General features: G+C 40.7%; 1 pseudogene; it reads left to right on the forward strand.

Annotated features, from left to right (window-relative positions):
• The first annotated feature begins 7,650 nt into the window (after positions 1-7,650).
• On the forward strand, positions 7,651-15,160 carry LOC143680053 (52 kDa repressor of the inhibitor of the protein kinase-like; annotated as a pseudogene).
• Positions 15,161-18,811: the final 3,651 nt, after the last annotated feature.

The raw sequence follows: 18,811 nt of genomic DNA on the forward strand, positions 1-18,811 counted from the left end.
TCCAGCCAATACAGCAAGCAAACTCACCACCCTCCCCCTGTCTACGTGGGACATGACTCCCAGGGGTGTGGACCTTCCTGGCAACGTGGGACAGAATTCCTAGAATGAGCTGAGACTCAATGAGCTGAGACTCAGCATCAAGGGATTGAGAAAACCTTCTTGACCAAAAGGGGGAAGAGTGAAATGAGACACAGTGTCAATGGCTGAGAGATACCAAACAGAGTCAAGAGGTTATCCTGGAGGTTATTCTTATACATTAAATAGATATCACCTTGTTATTCAAGATGTAATGGAGAGGCGGGAGGAAACTGCCTGAAAATGTAGAGCTGTGTTCCGGTAGCCATGTTTCTTGAAGATGATTGTATAATAATATAGCGTTCACAGTGTGACTTTATGATTCTGAAAACCTTGTGTCCAATGCTTCTTTTATCTACCTTGTCAACAGACGAGTAGAACATGTGGAATAAAAATAAATAATGGGGGAAAAAATGTTGAAATAAATTTAGTTTGAAATGCTAGTGATCAATGAAAGGGAGGGGTAAGGGGTATGGTATGTATATATATTTTTTTCTGTTTTTGTTTTATTTATTTTTCTGTTGTCTTTTTGTTTCTTTTTCTGAATTGATGAAAATGTTCTAGGAAATGATTATGATGATGAATATGCAACTATGTGATGATATTGTGAATTACTGATTATATATGTGGAATGGAATGATCATAAAAAAAAATGTAATGGAGAGCCTGGAGGGAACTGCCTGAAAATGTAGAGCTGTGTTCCAGTAACCATATTTCTTGAAGATGATTGTATAATGATATAGCTTTCACGATGTGACTGTGTGGTTGTGAAAACCTTGTGTCTGATGCTCCTTTTATCTACCTTGTCAACAGACGAGTAGAACGTATGGAATAAGAATAAATAATAGTGGGAACAAATGTTAAAATAAATTCAGTTTGAAATGCTAGTGATCAGTGAAAGGGAGGGGTAAGGGGTATGGTTGTCATGGTTAGGGACATGTAGCCATAGACTTGAGATCTCTGAAAATCAGACTCAGAATCTTATTGTTAGAGTAGCAACTTTACAACATAAACTGAAATCTCAGTCTTGCATGGTGTCTGCCATTAAAGTGAGGGCATTGATTGGAAAGTAGTGGGACCCTGAAAAATGGGATGGTGACATATGGATTGATAATGATGTTGGGGGTGAGGTTGAAACCCTAGACCATGCTGAGCCTTCTTTAGATAACCCTGTAATAGTCTGCCCTGAGGACATAGCCACCCCACCTCCAGCCTGCCTTGAGGAATTGGCCACCCAACCTCCTCCTGAAAGGATTAGCCCTAGAGTTATTAATCCTGTTTCACCAGATGAAACTGCAAATGAAAGCCCTGAAGCAAATGGCTTGGAAGATATTTCTAATTCTTTTCATGACCCACCCCCACCACCCCTCATTTCTTCTAGACCTATAACTAAAGTCCCAACAGGCCCCTAAAGGTGAGGTACAAAGTATCACACATGAGGAGGTACATTATACTCCAAAAGAACTGTGTGAGTTTTTCAATTTATATAGACAGAAATCAGGGGAATATGTGTGGCAATGGATTTTAAGAGTGTGAGATAATGGTGGGAGGAATATAAGGCTGGATCAGGCTGAATTTATTGATATGGGCCCACTAATCAGAGATTCTGAATTCAATGTTATAGCTCGAGCAGTTAGAAAAAGTGTTAACAGCTTGTTTGGGTGGTTGGTTGAAACATGGATCAAAAGGTGGCCAACATTACCTGAGGTTGAAATGCCAGAACTGCCCTGGTATAATGTAGATGAGGGGATCCAGAGGCTTAGAAAGATTGGGATGTTAGAGTGGATTTATCATGCAAAGCCTGCTCTTACACCCCAGGAATGTCCAGAGGATGCACCTTTTACCAGAACAGTGAGAAATAAATTTGTGAGACTAGCACCATCATCCCTCAAGAGCTCTGTGGTTGCACTTCTCTGTAGGTCAGATATTACTGTAGGAACTGCTGTCACTGAGCTGGAATCCTTAAACACAATGGGGATGACAGGATCCCGAGTTGGCAGAAGCCAGGTGGCAGCACTTAATCACCAAAGACAGGGTAGACACGGCTATTATAATAGACAACAAACTCAAAGGAGGCATCAAAATTATATGACACACAGAGATTTGCGGCATTGGGTAGTAAATCATGGGGTGCCTAGAAATACAATAGAAGGGCAGTCTACTAAATTCTTGTTGGAGCTGTATAAACAAAAGAGTTCTAGGTCAAGGGAACAGAAGTCTAACCTGAATTACAAAGACACAGAGTCACAGCCCCTTAATCAATTTCCAGACTTGAAACAGTTTACAGACCCTGAGCCTCTTGAATGAAGGGGAGGCCAGGTCCCTATGGGGGAGAAACCTGTTGCACTGCCACAAATTTATACTGTTAACCTTCCTCTAAGTCTTCCCTAAGGAGACCGACGGCCTTTTACCAGGGTAACTGTGCATTGGGGAAAAGGAAATGATCAGATATTTCGGGGATTATTAGACACTGGTTCAGAAGTGACATTAATTCCAGGGGACCCAAAATGTCACTCTGGACCACCAGTCAGAGTGGGGGCTTATGGAGGCCAGGTGATCAATGGAGTTTTAGCTCAGATCCGTCTCACAGTGGGTCCAGTGGGCCCCCGGACCCATCCTGTAGTTATTTCCCCAGTTCCGGAATGTATAATTGGCATAGACATACTGAGCAACTGGCAGAATCCCCACATTGGTTCTCTAACTCGTGCAGTGAGGGCTATTATGGTGGGAAAGGCCAAGTGGAAGCCACTAGAACTGCCCCTACCAAGCAAAATAGTAAATCAAAAGCAATACCGTATTCCTGGAGGGATTGCAGAGATTACTGCCACTCTTAAGGACTTGAAAGATGCAGGGGTGGTGATTCCCACCACATCCCCGTTCAACTCTCCTATTTGGCCTGTGCACAAAATAGATGGGTCTTGGAGAATGACAGTGGATTATCGTAAACTCAGCCAGGTGGTAACTCCAATTGCAGCTGCTGTTCCAGATGTAGTATCATTGCTTGAGCAAATCAATACATCCCCTGGTACCTGGTATGCAGCTATTGATCTGGCAAATGCTTTTTCTCAATAGCTATTAGTAAGGACCACCAGAAACAGTTTGCTTTCAGCTGGCAAGGTCAGCAATATACTTTCACTGTCCTACCTCAGGGGTATATCAACTCTCCAGCCCTATGTCATAATCTTGTTCGCAGAGACCTTGATCGTTTCTGCCTCCCACAAGACATCACACTGGTCCATTCTATTGATGATATCATGTTGATTGGACCTAGTGAGCAAGAAGTAGCAACTACTCTAGATTTACTGGTAAGGCATTTGCGTGTCAGAGGATGGGAGATAAATCCAACAAAAATACAGGGGCCTTCCACCTCAGTAAAATTTCTAGGTGTCCAGTGGTGTGGGGCATGTCGAGATATCCCTTCTAAGGTGAAGGATAAATTGCTGCATCTGGCCCCTCCCACAACCAAAAAAGAGGCACAATGCCTAGTTGGTCTTTTTGGATTTTGGCAACAACATATTCCTCATTTGGGTGTGCTACTACGGCCCATTTATCGAGTGACCAGAAAAGCTGCTAATTTTGAGTGGGGACATGAACAAGAGGAGGTTCTGTGACAGGTCCAGGCTGCTGTGCAAGCTGCTCTGCCACTTGGGCCGTATGATCCAGCAGATCCAATGGTGCTGGAAGTGTCAGTGGCAAATAGAGATGCTGTCTGGAGCCTTTGGCAGGCCCCTATAGGAGAATCACAACGCAGACCCTTAGGATTTTGGAGCAAAGCCTTACCATCTGCTGCAGATAACTACTCTCCTTTTGAGAAACAGCTTTTGGCCTGGTACTGGGCCTTAGTAGAGACTGAACGCTTAACCATGGGCCACCAAGTTACCATGAGACCTGAGTTGCCTATCATGAATTGGGTGTTGTCTGACCCACCAAGCCATAAAGTTGGGCGTGCACAGCAGCACTCTATTGTAAAGTGGAAATGGTATATACGAGATAGAGCCAGAGCAGGTCCTGAAGGCACAAGTAAGTTACATGAAGAAGTGGCACAAATGCCCATGGTTTCCACTCCTGCTGCCACATTACCTTCTCTTTCCCAGACCAGAGCTATGGCCTCTTGGGGAGTTCCTTACAGTGAATTGACTGAGGAAGAGAAAACTCGGGCCTGGTTTACAGATGGTTCAGCACGATATGCAGGTACCACCTGAAAGTGGACAGCTGCAGCATTACAACCCCTTTCTAGGGTGTCCTTGAAGGACAGTGGTGAGGGGAAATCCTCCCAGTGGGCAGAACTTCGAGCAGTGCACCTGGTTGTTCATTTTGCTTGGAAGGAAAACTGGCCAGAGGTGCGTTTATATACTGACTCATGGGCTGTTGCTAATGGTTTGGCTGGATGGTCAGGGACTTGGAAAGACCATAATTGGAAAATTGGTGACAAAGAGGTCTGGGGAAGAAGTATGTGGATAGACCTTTCTGAGTGGGCTAAAAACATGAAGATATTTGTGTCCCATGTGAATGCACACCAGAGGGTGACTTCAGCAGAGGAAGATTTTAATAATCAAGTGGATAAGATGACCCGTTCTATGGATACCAGTCAGCCTGTTTCCCCAGCAACTCCTGTCATTGCCCAATGGGCTCATGAACAAAGTGGTCATGGTGGTAGGGATGGAGGTTATGCATGGGCTCAGCAACATGGACTTCCACTCACCAAGGCTGACCTGGCTACAGCCACTGCTGAGTGCCCAATCTGCCAGCAGCAGAGACCCACACTCAGCCCCTGATATGGCACCATTCCCCGAGGTGACCAGCCAGCTACATGGTGGCAGGTTGATTACATTGGACCACTCCCTTCATGGAAGGGGCAGCGATTTGTTCTAACTGGAATAGACACATACTCTGGATATGGGTTTGCTTTCCCTGCACGCAATGCTTCTGCCAAAACTACTATCCGTGGGCTTACAGAATGCCTTATCCATCGTTGTGGTATTCCACATAGCATTGCTTCGGATCAAGGAACACACTTCACAGCAAATGAAGTGCGGGAATAGGCACATGCTCATGGAATTCTCTGGTCTTACCATGTTCCCCATCATCCAGAAGCAGCTGGATTGATAGAACGGTGGAATGGCCTTTTGAAAACTCAATTACGGTGCCAACTAGGTGGCAAAAACTTGAAAGGCTGGAGTAATGTTCTCCAGGAAGCTGTGTATGCTCTGAATCAGCGTCCGCTGTATGGTGCTGTTTCTCCCATAGCCAGGATCCATGGGTCCAGGAACCAAGGGGTGGAAATGGGTGTGGTGCCACTCACTATTACTCCTAGTGATCCACTAGGAAAATTTTTGCTTCCTGTCCCTGCTACCCTGAGTTCTGCTGGTCTACAGGTTTTAGTTCCAAAAAGGGGTGTGCTTTCTCCAGGAGAAACAACAGTGATACCACTGAACTGGAAGTTAAGATTGCCACCTGGTCACTTTGGGCTACTTATGCCTCTGGATCAACACACCAAGAAGGGGATTACATTACTGTCTGGGGTAATTGACCCTGACTATCAGAAGGAAGTAGGACTGCAACTACATAATGGAGGTAAAGAAGAGTTTTCTTGGAATATAGGAGATCCCCTGGGGCATCTATTAGTACTACCATGCCCTGTGATTAAAATCAATGGAAAACTGCAACAACACAATCCAGGCAGGACCACTAATGGCTCTGAGACTTCAGGAATGAAGGTTTGGGTCACCCCACCAGGCAAAGAACCACGGCCAGCTGAAGTGCTTGCTGAGGGGAAAGGGAACATGGAATGGGTAATGGAAGAAGGTAGTGATAAATATGAACTTCGACCACGTGATCAGTTACAGAAACGAGGACTGTAATGCTGTTTTGTTTGTGTTATACTATTTAAGTTGTAAGATATCAAGTTTAAGAATGAATGTTGCCCAAGGATTTGCACCCTATTCTGGAGAGATTTAATGTGTTTCCAGTTATATGCAGGACAGTTGAGTATTGTCAGGTAAAAGAAAAAAATGTGTGCTTATTTGTTTTCATTTGGAAATTAAGTATGGTCTAAGGTGATATATATAGGTGCCAAGTTGACAAGGGGTGGACTGTCATGGTTAGGGACAGGTGTCAACTTGGCAAAGTTGTGGTACCTGTTCATCTGATTGGGCAAGTGCTGGCCTGTCTGTTGCAATGAGGACATTTCATAGGATTAGGTCACGATCACGTCAGCTACATCCACAGCTGATTCCATTTGTAATCAGCCAAAGGGGAGTGTCTTCTGCAATTAGTGATGCTAAATGCAATCATGGGAAGCCTTTTAAGGAGGACTCAGAGGATACAGGTTCCATTCCTGCTTTGGCTGGTGAGCCTCTCCTGTGGAGTTCGTCCAGGCCATCCATCGGAGTCATCAGCTTCGCAGCCTGCCCTGTGGATTTTGGACTCTGCGTTTCTGCGGTCACATGGGACACTTTCATGAATTTTGTGTTTGCAAGTGTTCCCTGTTGATTCTGTTTCTCTAGAGAACCCTAACTAATACAATGGTATATATAAATTTTTCTTCTGTTTTTGTTTTATTTCTTTTTCTGAATAGATGCAAATGTTCGAAGAAATGATCATGATGATGAATATACAACTATGTGATGATACTGTGAATTACTGATTATATATGTAGAATGGAATGATCAAAATAGGAACGTTTGCGTTTGTTTGGTGTTTTTTTCATATTTAAAAAATTTTTTAAAATTAAAAAATAAAAAACTGGTCATACCTTCCTGGCAACGTGGGACAGAGACCCTGGAATGAGCTGAGACTCAGCATCAAGGGACTGAGAAAAACCCTAGAATGAGCTGAGAATTAACATCAAGGGATTGAGAGAACCTTCTCAACCAAAAGGGGGAAGAGTGAAATGAGACTAAGTGTCAATGGCTGAGAGATTCCAAACAGAATGGAGAGGTTATCCTGGAGGTTATTCTTACGTATTAAGTAGATATCACCTTGTTGTTCAAGATGTAACGGAGAGGCTGGAGGGAACTGCCTGAAAATGTAGAGCTGTGTTCCAGTAGCCATGTTTCTTGATGATGATTGAACAATGATATAGCTTTCACAGTGTGACTGTGTGAATGTGAAAACCTTGTGTCTGATGCTCCTTTTATCTACCATATCAACAAAAGAGTAGAACATATGGAATAAAAATAAATAATAGGGGGAACAAATGTTAAAATAAATTTAGTTTGAAATACTAGTGGTAAATTAAAGCGAGGGGTAAGGGGTATGGTATGTATAACTTTTTCTTCTCTGTTATCATTTTATTTCTTTTTCTGTTGTCTTTTTATTTCTTTTTCTAAATCGATGCAAATGTTCTAAGAAATGATGAATATGCAACTATGTGATGATATTAAGAATTACTGTTTATATATGTAGAATGGAATGATATCTTATTGTTTTGTTTGTTAGTTAATTTTTTTTAATTAATAAAAAAAAGAATAACAATGGTGAAGTGTCTCAAACTATCCCTATAAACCGGTTAAGCTTCAAGCTCAAAAAAAAAAAAAAGGAAAAGAAAAAGAAAAAAAAAGCTGGTCATAGGGGATGGAGGTGACCAGCGGCGGCGGTGGTAAATCCCCCTGGTGGCCCTCGGCTGGCGGTGACCTAGCTGCCCTTCGCGGCTTCAGGCCCGCTGGCCCTGCAGCACTGCGCAGCCGGCCTGGCTCCCCTCCCCGCCCCAACAGGCTGGCCGGTTGCCCCCAGCAGGCGGGAAGGGGAGGACCGGGCAAGCCAAGGGCGGGCTGCACACGGTGAAGCAGCACAGTCCGACCTGACCTTCTGCAGGTTGCGGCTGGACCGGCCAGAGGCCACAAGTGGGTGGAGAACTGCAGGAGAGCAGACTTGGAAGATGAGACACCTGATCAGCTAAATAAGCAGGATCCGTCACGTGCTGAACACTTTGAGACGTCTGTGATGGGTAGACCTAGCACCAGAAAACTAAAGAATGATTGGGTTATTTTATTCCTGAAAATTAACTGAAGCAGATCAAAATAGGTATATATATATATATATATATATATATATATAGACATGTCGTTGATGAGTGAAAAGATAGAAACCAAAGGAAAAATAAAAGGCTGGGCAGAAATAGAATAAAAAGAAATTTCAGTGATTTAAAAAAAAATGTTATTGGTACAACAATGTATATACACATGCATTCTTAATATACAAACATTCCATACATGGTGTACTATCAGTGGCTCACAATAAAATCACATAGTTGTATATTCATCACCATGATCATTTTTTAGAACATCTGCATCCAGAATGTTCCAGAAAAAGAAAATAAAAGAAATACCCCTAGTATTTCCATCTACTCACTTTGTTTTAACATCTGTTCCCCCTATTATTTATTTGTTTTTTTTTTCTTTTTTTTTTTACATGGGCAGGCACCGGGAATCGAACCCGGGTCCTCGGGCATGGCAGGCAAGCATTCTTACCTTCTGAGCCACCGTGGCCCGCCCTGTTCCCCCTATTATTTATTTACTTTTAATCCCTATGATTTACTCATCTGTCCATACCGCAGATAGAAGGAGCACCAGACACAAGGTTTTCACAGTCACACAGTCACATTGTGAAAGCTATATCATTATACAATCATCTTCAAGAAACATGGCTCCTGGAATACAGCTCTACTGTTTCAGGTACTTCCCTCTAGCCTAATATACCTTAATCTAAAAAGGAGCTATCTATGTAATGCATAAGAATAATCTCCAGGATAACCTCTCAACTCTGTTTGAAACCTCTCAGCCAAAACTGACACTTTATCTCATTTCACCCTTCCCCGTTTTGGTCAAGAAGGTTTTCTCAACCCCTTGATGCTGAGTCCTAGCTCATTCTAGGATTTCTGTCCCGCATTGCCAGGGAGGTTTACACCCCTGGGAGTCATGTCCCACTTAGAGAAGGGGAGGGCTGTGAGTTTGCTTGCCATGTTTGCTGAGAGAGAGATAGGCCACATCTGAGCAACAAAAGAGATTCTCTGGGGGTGACTCTTAGGCCTAATTTTAAGTAGGCTTAGTCTATCCCTTGCAGGGATAAGTTTCATATGAACAAACCCCAAGATTGAGGGCTCGGCCTATTGATTTGGTTGTCCCCACTGCTTGCAAGAATATAAGGAAGTCTCCACATGGGGGAGTTGAATTTTCCCCCTTTCTTGCCATTTGATTTCCAGTGATTTTAATATACTTCAACACTTTTTTCTGTATTTTCTAATATTCCACTATAAGCGTGTATAATTTTGATATCGGGGAAAATATATACTTAAAAATTAGGATAACACAGAAATGGATAATTTAAACTATCTAAGTTGAAGATGGATTAGAAAAGCAAATGCTTTGCTTTAGTAAGTCCAATGCCAAATAAAGAATATAAGTAAAAATGAAATTATCTAAAATTGAGAATGTGGATGGACCGTGGACTTTGGGCCCAATACATGATGCCTGATGAATGCAGATGGCTGAAGGATGCACAGAGAAGTAGACTGGGGAACAATGGTGTATACTTATGAATGAAGGCTATGCTGCTACAAAAAGGAATGAAGTCGTGAGGCATGCAACAATGTGAATGAACATGTGGGACCTTTGGTCAGACAAAATAAGCCAGAAACAAAAGAACAAGAATGGAATGGTCACCTTTAGAAAATGCTTATGAGAAAACAGTGGCCTAGATTGTAAGCTTTTAGGGCAGACACATTAAGTCCAGAGTGGTGATTATTATTTCTGGATTTTGAGAGGCTGTTTTATATATAGACCTGATACTCAGAGATAAGAACGAAGCCAAAAAGGTTGGGGTTAAAGTAATTCACAACATAGGGGTAAGGAAGACAGTGTCTATATTTTAGAACCATACATACTCTTTGAGACCAATGGAAGAAAGGTTTATTTGGTTTGGAACTGAAATTTTCTGTAGTGCATAATCTAATTCAACCTATCTGTACAGCTCATTTGAACAATTGAAACACAAGGAGCCCAGAATAAGAAAGACATCCTTTAATCCTGTATAGATTATTGTAATGTCTGGATACATCCTAGAGTATATTAAGCAGATAATCAAAAAGCATTGGCAATGTCCCCTGAGGGAGGGGAGAAAGAATATGGAACTATTAAACCTTACCATCAGGGAATTCCCTGATACTGTGTCAAACTTTAGAGACACCCAAATCAATAGGCTATGCCCTTGATCATGAGGCTTACTCTTGTGAAGCTTATGTAGGTAGCAGAGAAGCTTAGACTACCTATAGGAATGCCTAAGAGTTACTTCTGGAGGACCTCTTTTGTTGCTTAGATGTGGCCTCAGTCTCTCTAAGCCCAACTCTGCAAGTGAAATCATTGCCCTCCCTTCTACATGGAGCATGTCATCCAGGGGTGAAAGTCTCCCTGGCGAGATGGGAGAGGACTCCCAGGGATGAATCTGGTCCTGGCACCGTGGAATCAACAATGCCATCCTGACCAAAAAGGGGAAGAGAAGTGTAACTAATAAAGATCAGTGGCAATGAGAGTTCAAATAGAGTTGAGAGGCTACTCTGGAGGTTGCTCTTACACAAGCTTCAGTTAGACCTTGCTACCTATCATAATCTGCCAACCCCCAGTCAGGACATTCCAGTCAATCCTAGAGAACACCTAGGGCAATATATAAGATTCCACAAGGGTTCCAGGCACTAGAGTAACTTTCCAGAAACCTACACCCTACAGATGGGTCCCTGGACCAGGTAAGTCCTGAGACCTAGAAGGCCCAGCCTCTCCAGAACATCAGATCCATTTCCCTACTCCATATTAGTGACAGATGCTTCCAATATGAAAAATTTAGAACTGCTATAGTCCAAACGCCCCTAAAGAGAGGGATGGAAAGTTCAAAGGTGATGGTGGAGTTATACAGAGAAGATAGGATTCATTTGTTTAATGAATATGAATGCTGAATCATTGAATTGATATCTCTTTTAGTCTCCAGTATTTTAGAACAGCTAGAGATAAAAACCTAAAATTGTGGAATTGTAACCCATGTCGAACTCTGAAATATGTTCTACAACTAATTGTGGTGCTGTGCTTTGAAATGCATAGCTCTTTTGCATACATGTTATTTTTCACAAAAAAAGAAGGAAAAAATTCAATTATGACGATAAAAAAATATTTAAGCCCTCTAGCCTCCTATATACGGAGCAGCTAAAAGGAAAAATCTGAGTGGATGGTATGGTAGCCCATGACAAACTCTAGGATCTGTCCTATAGTCACTTGTTGAAGAATGCTTTGAAAACTATTGCTTTTTTATTTCTTTGCTTTGTATATATGTTATACTGTACCATAAAGAAAGTTTTAAAAAATTGAAAAAAGAGAGAATATAAGTAAAGCCCCCCCCCAAAAAAAAAATTAACTGAAGCAGATACTTGTGAAGTCATTGGGAAAGTCCATATAGGACAATTCTTCAAGATGATGCTGGACCAACAATACTTGATCTTACCACTCATTTGAACAAACCACGTAGGAGACACAGAAAATGAATAAAAGAATTGAGTGAAGAGAAATCAGGACACTGAAACAGAAAAATAGTGATGAAACTTCTGAACAGGAACAAACACCTGAAGGAACAACAGGAATGCTCAGAACCCAGATGCAGAAGAAGGGGCTAAAGAACAGGATAAGATGTCTTACCTTTCATCCGGAAAGAAGGAAAACAACGTAAAATTTTTATGTGAAATTTTGATTCTCATGGGGAAAGAAAACATACCTCTGGGTGGACATGAGGCTGGTAAACTCCCTGAAGGTCTCTATTCTGATCACTTTCAAGCACTGCTGTAATGCCGACTATATTCTTGTGGAGAGGTTCTGAGAAAGCACTTTGAGACAACAGCAGGTAACACATTGTTCTGTTAAAAAACACAGCAGATGCCTGACTTTAAGGCATATTATGAAGCCACAGTGGTCAAAACAGCATGGTACTGGCATAAAGATAGATATATCGACCAATGGAATCGAATAGAGTGCTCAGATATAGACCCTCTCATCTATGGACATTTGATCTTTGATAAGGCAGTCAAGCCAATTCACCTGGGACAGAACAGTCTCTTCAATAAATGGTGCCTAGAGAACTGGATATCCATATGCAAGAGAATGAAAGAGAACCCGTATCTCACACCCTATACAAAAGTTAACTCAAAATGGATCAAAGATCTAAACATTAGGTCTAAGACCATAAAACAGAGGAAAATGTAGGGAGATATCTTATGAATCTTATAACTGGAGGCGGTTTTATGGACCTTACACCTAAAGCAAGAGCACTGAAGAAAGAAATAAATAAATGGGAGCTCCTCAAAATTAAACACTTTTGTGCATCAAAGAACTTCATCAAGAAAGTAAAAAGACAGCCTACACAATGGGAGACAATATTTGGAAATAACATATCAGGTAAAGGTCTAGTATCCAGAATTTATAAAGAGATTGTTCAACTCAACAACAAAAAGACAGCCAATCCAATTACAAAATGGGAAAAAGACTTGAACAGACAGTTCTCAGAAGAGGAAATACAAATGGCCAAAAGGCACATGAAGAGATGCTCCATGTCCCTGACCATTAGAGAAATGCAAATCAAAACCACAATGAGATATCATCTCACACCCACCAGAATGGCCATTATCAACAAAACAGAAAATGACAAGTGCTGGAGAGGATGTGGAGAAAGAGGAACACTCATCCACTGTTGGTGGGAATGTCAAATGGTGCAACCACTGTGGAAGGCAGTTTGGCAGTTCCTCAAAAAGCTGAATATAGAATTGCCATACGACCCAGCAATACCATTGCTAGGTATCTACTCAAAGGACTTAAGGGCAAAGACACAAATGGACATTTGCCCACCAATGTTTATAGCAGCATTATTTACAATTGCAAAGAGATGGAAACAGCCAAAATGTCCATCAACAGATGAGTAACTAAACAAACTGTGGTATATACATACGATGGAATATTATGCAGCTTTAAGACAGAATAAACTTATGAAGCATGTAATAACATGGATGGACCTAGAGAACATTATGCTGAGTGAGACTAGCCAAAAACTAAAGGACAAAATACTGTATGGTCTCACTGATACGAACCGACATTAGTGAATAAACTTGGAATATGTCACTGGTAACAGAGACCATCAGGAGATAGAAATAGGGTAAGATAATGGGTAATTGGAGCTGAAGGGATACAGACTGTGCAAAAGGACTGGATTCAAAAACTCAGAAATGGACAGCACAATACTACCTAATTGTAATGTAATTATGTTAAAACATTGAATGAAGCTGCATGTGAGGTATAGTTTTTTTTTCTCTCTATTATCATTTTATTTCTTTTTCTGTTGTCTTTTTATTTCTTTTTCTAAATCGATGCAAATGTACTAAGAAATGATGAATATGCAACTATGTGATGATATTAAGAATTACTGATTGTATATGTAGAATGGAATGATTTCTAAATGTTTTGTTAGTTAATTTTTTTTAATTAATAAAAAAAACAACAGCAGAAACAGATGCTAGAGACAAGAGCTGCATTCGGGAAGAAATGCTCAGGGAAGTGAGAGACGCACACTTCTTTTCCGTTGTCACTGATGAGGTGATGGACACAGCACGGGGAGAGCACCTGCCCATGTTGGTGAGGTTTGTGGATGAATTTCATAACCCGAGAAGAGGAATTTGTGGGCTTCCTCCCTTAGGAAGCAGATGCAGAAATTTTGGCTGTGAAATTGCACACTCCCATAACTGAGAAATGGGGGCTAAACATGGAATACTGTCATGGACAGGCTTACATTGGTCCAGTGGATTTTCTTCCAAAGTGAAAGTCATTGCTTCCAGACTTCTTGAAAACTATCCCCAAGCTATCTACACACTCCACTCTTCCTGTGCCTTAAATATATGGTTAGCAAAATAAGTCCCTGTTACGGGAGTATCTGTTGCATTGGGAACAATTGAGGAAGTTTCTTCTTTTTTCCATTGATCACTCCATCTACTTTTAGAACTTGTCAATGTAATTTTGGTCCTTTTTCAGGGCAATGAAGAAAGGGGTAGTGAAGTGAAGGAAATTTGCCATTTCAATGGACAGGCAGGCATGGTGCTTTTGAAATTTTAGAGCAACTCCTGCAAGTGCTTGTTTTGTGTTTGAATGGTATTAATAGTGACACAGATATTAGATGGAATGACTGTATAGCTAGCAGAGCATTTGTACTCTGTAGTGCATTAACAGATTTGATTTCATGGTTGTTCTTAAGAATGTCCTATCTTTTACAAGAGCCTTTGGGGAAAAATCTCCAGGGGCAAACTTCTGATGTCTTCTTTGCAGCCAGCAGGTTGACTGCAGTGCTACATTCACTAATTGAAGTGATGGGAAATATTGAAGTTTATCATGAATTTTGGTTTAAGGAAGCCACAAATTTGGCAACCAAACTTGATATTCACATGAAACTCCCTGGCAAATCCCACAGACCTCAGCAAGGTAACTTGGAATCTCAGTTAACTCGGAAAGTGACTATAAAGAAACCCTAAGGGTTCCAAGCGTGGAGCACATTACTCAGGAACTTAAAGATATATTTTCAGGATGGCACCTCAAAACTCTTAAATGCTTACCTCTGATACCCTCTGTCATGGGACAGCTCCAATTCAGTACGGAGGAACCCCATGCTGACGTGTACAGAAGTGACTTACCCAATCCTGACACACTCTCAGCCGAGCTTCATTGTTGAAGAATCAAGTGGAAACAGGGGAAGATATGGAGCTTCCATCCACCATTCATGAAGCCCTCCGTCTACCTGACATCAGGTTTCTCCTAGTGTTTATGCTTTGTTGAAGGTCTTATGCATTCTTCCTGTGATGAAGATGGAGAATGAATGCCATGAAAATGGATGAAAGCATCTCAAAGCATACCTGAGGAACACTTCGACAGATCAAAGGTCAAGTAACTTAGCTTTGCTTAACATAAATTTTGATATAAAACCTGATTTGGATTTGATGGTGGACACATATATCAAACTCTATTCAACTAAGTCAGTGCTTCCTACAAGTAATTCAGAAATTGTTGAAAATACTTAAGAGACTTTTAAAATATGTTTTCATCTTACATTTGGAGGAGAAGCTGTGAGGTGAATGTAAGCTGCTTGGTCACTGACTATGTTTGCCTATAGGTCTCCCACTGACAACATTAATCATTAATAATCTACCTAAAGGGTCTCTGAACTCTCATGCTTTGAAGGCCCATCTATTCGTCTAGAAGATAGTATTGAAAGTGCACGTTTCATTTTTGCATGATCTTTGTTAGCGGCACTCTGGAATTACTTTAATTAAGTCATTTTAGACATAACATTAACCATCACTGTGTATCCAATTGTCAGTCCAGTTATCGGAAATTTGAAAACGTAAATTTTGAGTTGTAGAAGGAAGGAATACATTTTGTAAAATGTAAAAATGAATCTCAACAACTGACCTTTAACTGGTAGGACTTTTAAGTATGTCGTTAAAAATTTGTATTGGGACATGACATCCAGTGGTGAAAGTCTCCCCAGAGATGAATCTGGCCCTGGCACCAGGGGATCAACAATGCCATCCTAACCAAAAAGGGGAAAAGAAGAGTAACTAATAAAGTATCAGTAGCAGATTGAGTTCAAATAGAGTCGAGAGGCTACTCTAGAGGTTGCTCCTATGCTAGCTTCAGGTAGACCCTGCTACCTATCATAACCTGCCAAACCCTGACCAGGACCATTCCAGCCAATCCTAAAGAACCAAGGGCAATATATAAGATTCCACAAGGGTTCCATGCATTAGAGTAACTTTCTAGAAACCTACAACCTCCAGATGGGTTCCTGGTTCAGATAAGTCCTGAAACCTAGGCCATCCTCTCCAGAACATCAGATAGTTCCATCTCCCTACCCCCTCATATTAGTGACAGATTCTTCCCATATGAAAAATTTAGAATTGCCATAGCCCAAACACCCCTAAATAGAGGGATGGAAAAATCAAAGGTAATGGAGTTATACAGAAAAGATATGATTTAAGAAATGAATATGAATGCTGACTCATTAAATTGATATCTCTTAGTTTTCAATACTTTAGCGCAGCTAGAAGTAAAAACCTAAAATTGTGGAATTGTAACCCATGTCAAACTCTGAAGTATGTTCTACAACTAATTGTGGTGGTGTGCTTTGAAATTTATTGCTTTTTTGTCTATATGCTATTTTTCACAAAAAAAAAAGAAGGAAAAAAAGTTGATTGTGATGAAACAAAACATTTAAGCCTTCTAGCCTCCTGTATTCTGGAGCAGCTAAAAAAAAAATCTGAGAGGATAGTATGGTAGCCCATGACAAACTCTGGGATCTGTCCTGTAACTACTTGTTGAAGTACTATAGCTTTTTTCTTTCTTTCTTTGTATATATATTATACTATACCTTAAAAAATTTGTTTAAAAAAATTGTACTGGACAGTTAAGGGAATTACCAGAGAGTGAGAGAAACTGAGCTTGCCAAGGCAGGATTTCAGTGTAGATTTTGTCTTTATCAATGAACCTAAAGGAAAAAGTTACAGTTTAAGTTTGAATGCCTTTTTTCCACATCTGGTTGTTGCTGTTTACATTCCTTTGTTGAGCCTATACTTTCATAAGCTTTTTAGCAGGTATGTGCTGAACACTTCTGTTTCATGTGCAAGACAGAGACAGAGGCTATGGATACTGACAGCTGATTTGTCTGTTTTCATCTATTTCCATGACTGTATCTACTGCCTCACCTTGATTTATAAGCAGAACCTGGAAAGCCTATAAAAATAAGTGTTTTGTGGTTTATCTAGGAATAATACAGAAAATATTGCTATTTTTGCTGAAGAAAATCAATTTTGTACAATGTATTTCTAACTAAATAAAATGTGAATTTTGTTTAGAAAAAACATCATAAATATGCTCATAACTATAGGAAATCAGAAAATAAAAAATGACCACAAAGAGTATATCAACATAGAGATGGAAATTATGAAAAGGAACCAAACACAGCTGAAGACCACAATAACAGAAATTAAAAATTCCCTAGAGGGTATTAATAGCAGATTGGAGCTGACAGAGCCTGAAGGACCTGTGGGACATAATCAAATGTACCAATATTGTGGGGGTCCCAGAAGAGTAAGAGAATATTCAAAGAAATAATAGCTCTAAACTTCCCAAATGTAGCAAAATACATGAATATACACACCCATGATGCTAGTCAAGCTCCAAAAAGGATAAATCCAAATAGACTCACACTGTACCATTTTATAATGCAACTATCAAATGCCAAAGATAGAGGATTCTGAAAGCTGCAGGAGAGAGAGAGAGGCAACGGGTCACTTCAAGGGAGCCTCAGTGAGACTCAGTGTCCATTTCTCATATCATGGGCGCAAGAGATCAACGGGAAGACATATTTAATGTAATGATAGCCCGAAATTGCCTACCGAGAATTCTGTTTCTGGCAAAACTGTCTTTGAAAAATGAGGGAGGAAATAAGACAATCCCAGATAAGCAAACGCTGAGAGACTTTGTCATCAGTAGACTGGACCTTAAAGAAATGCTAAAGGGAGCTCTGCAGGTTAAAGAAAGGACGCTATACGATTGACTGAAGCCACATAAAGAAATAAAGATCTCCAGGAAAAATAGTGACATTAGTAAATATAAATGCCAATACTATTCCATTTTGATTTGTAACTCTACCTTTTTACTTCTTATAGGATCTAAAAGGCATTTGCATAAAATGTAATGCTAAATCAGTGGTTTTACACACATAATGTAAAAATATGTAATTTGTGAGAAGAACTATGCTATCAAAGTTGCTAAATTGGTATCAAAGCAAATGGGATTGTTATAGATTTAGGATGTTAATTTAAGCTCCATTCTTACAATTTCTTCTCCACTGGGGATTAAAGCAGAATAGAGTAGGACAACTGCAGGTTGCTGGTTTCCTATCCAGCTCTGAAAGATTTAACAGACACTGCAAATCCCTAATTCCTATCCACCGCTTGAAAGAGTTAACGGACAACTGCAAGTCCCTTGTTTCTCATCTAGTTCCAAAGGAATTAGTGCAAAATGCAAACTTTGTGGGACAAAAATTTCCCCTAAAGCCCCCAAACCTACCTGTTTTAATCTGCAAGCTGCCAGAATGCAACATGCCAGAGATGGAATGGCTCTTAAAAAGGGGGATTTAATAAGTTTCAAGTTTACAGTTCTAAGGCCACGAAAATGTCCAAATTAAGGCAAGGCTATAAGAGTATCCAAATTAAGGCATTCAGGAAAAGTTACCTTGGTTCAACAAGGCTGATGATGTTTGGGATTTCTCTCTCAACTAGAAAGGCACATGGCGATGTCTGCTAGGTTTCTCTCCAGGCTTCTCCAAACAGCTTCCCCAAGGACGTTTTCTTTCTTCATCTCCAGTGGCCTGTGGCTGTGTGGGCTCTGTTGGTTCTGATAGGTCTTTCCAAAATGGTTGCCTCTTAAAGGGCTCCAGTAAGCAACCCTACCTTGAATGGGTGAAGACACATCTCCATAGAAATCATCTAATCAAAAATTACCACCCACAATTGGATGGGTCACATCTCCATGGAAACGATAAAAAAAGACCCCATCAGCAATACTGAATGAGGATTAAAGGACATGGCCTTTCTGGGGTACATAATAGCTTCAAACCATCAAAATCTCCCCAAACCATAAAAGCTTGTAAAATCGTGGGCCCAAAC

Source organism: Tamandua tetradactyla, chromosome 1 (assembly GCF_023851605.1).
Source record: "Tamandua tetradactyla isolate mTamTet1 chromosome 1, mTamTet1.pri, whole genome shotgun sequence".
Taxonomy (NCBI): Eukaryota; Metazoa; Chordata; class Mammalia; order Pilosa; family Myrmecophagidae; genus Tamandua; species Tamandua tetradactyla.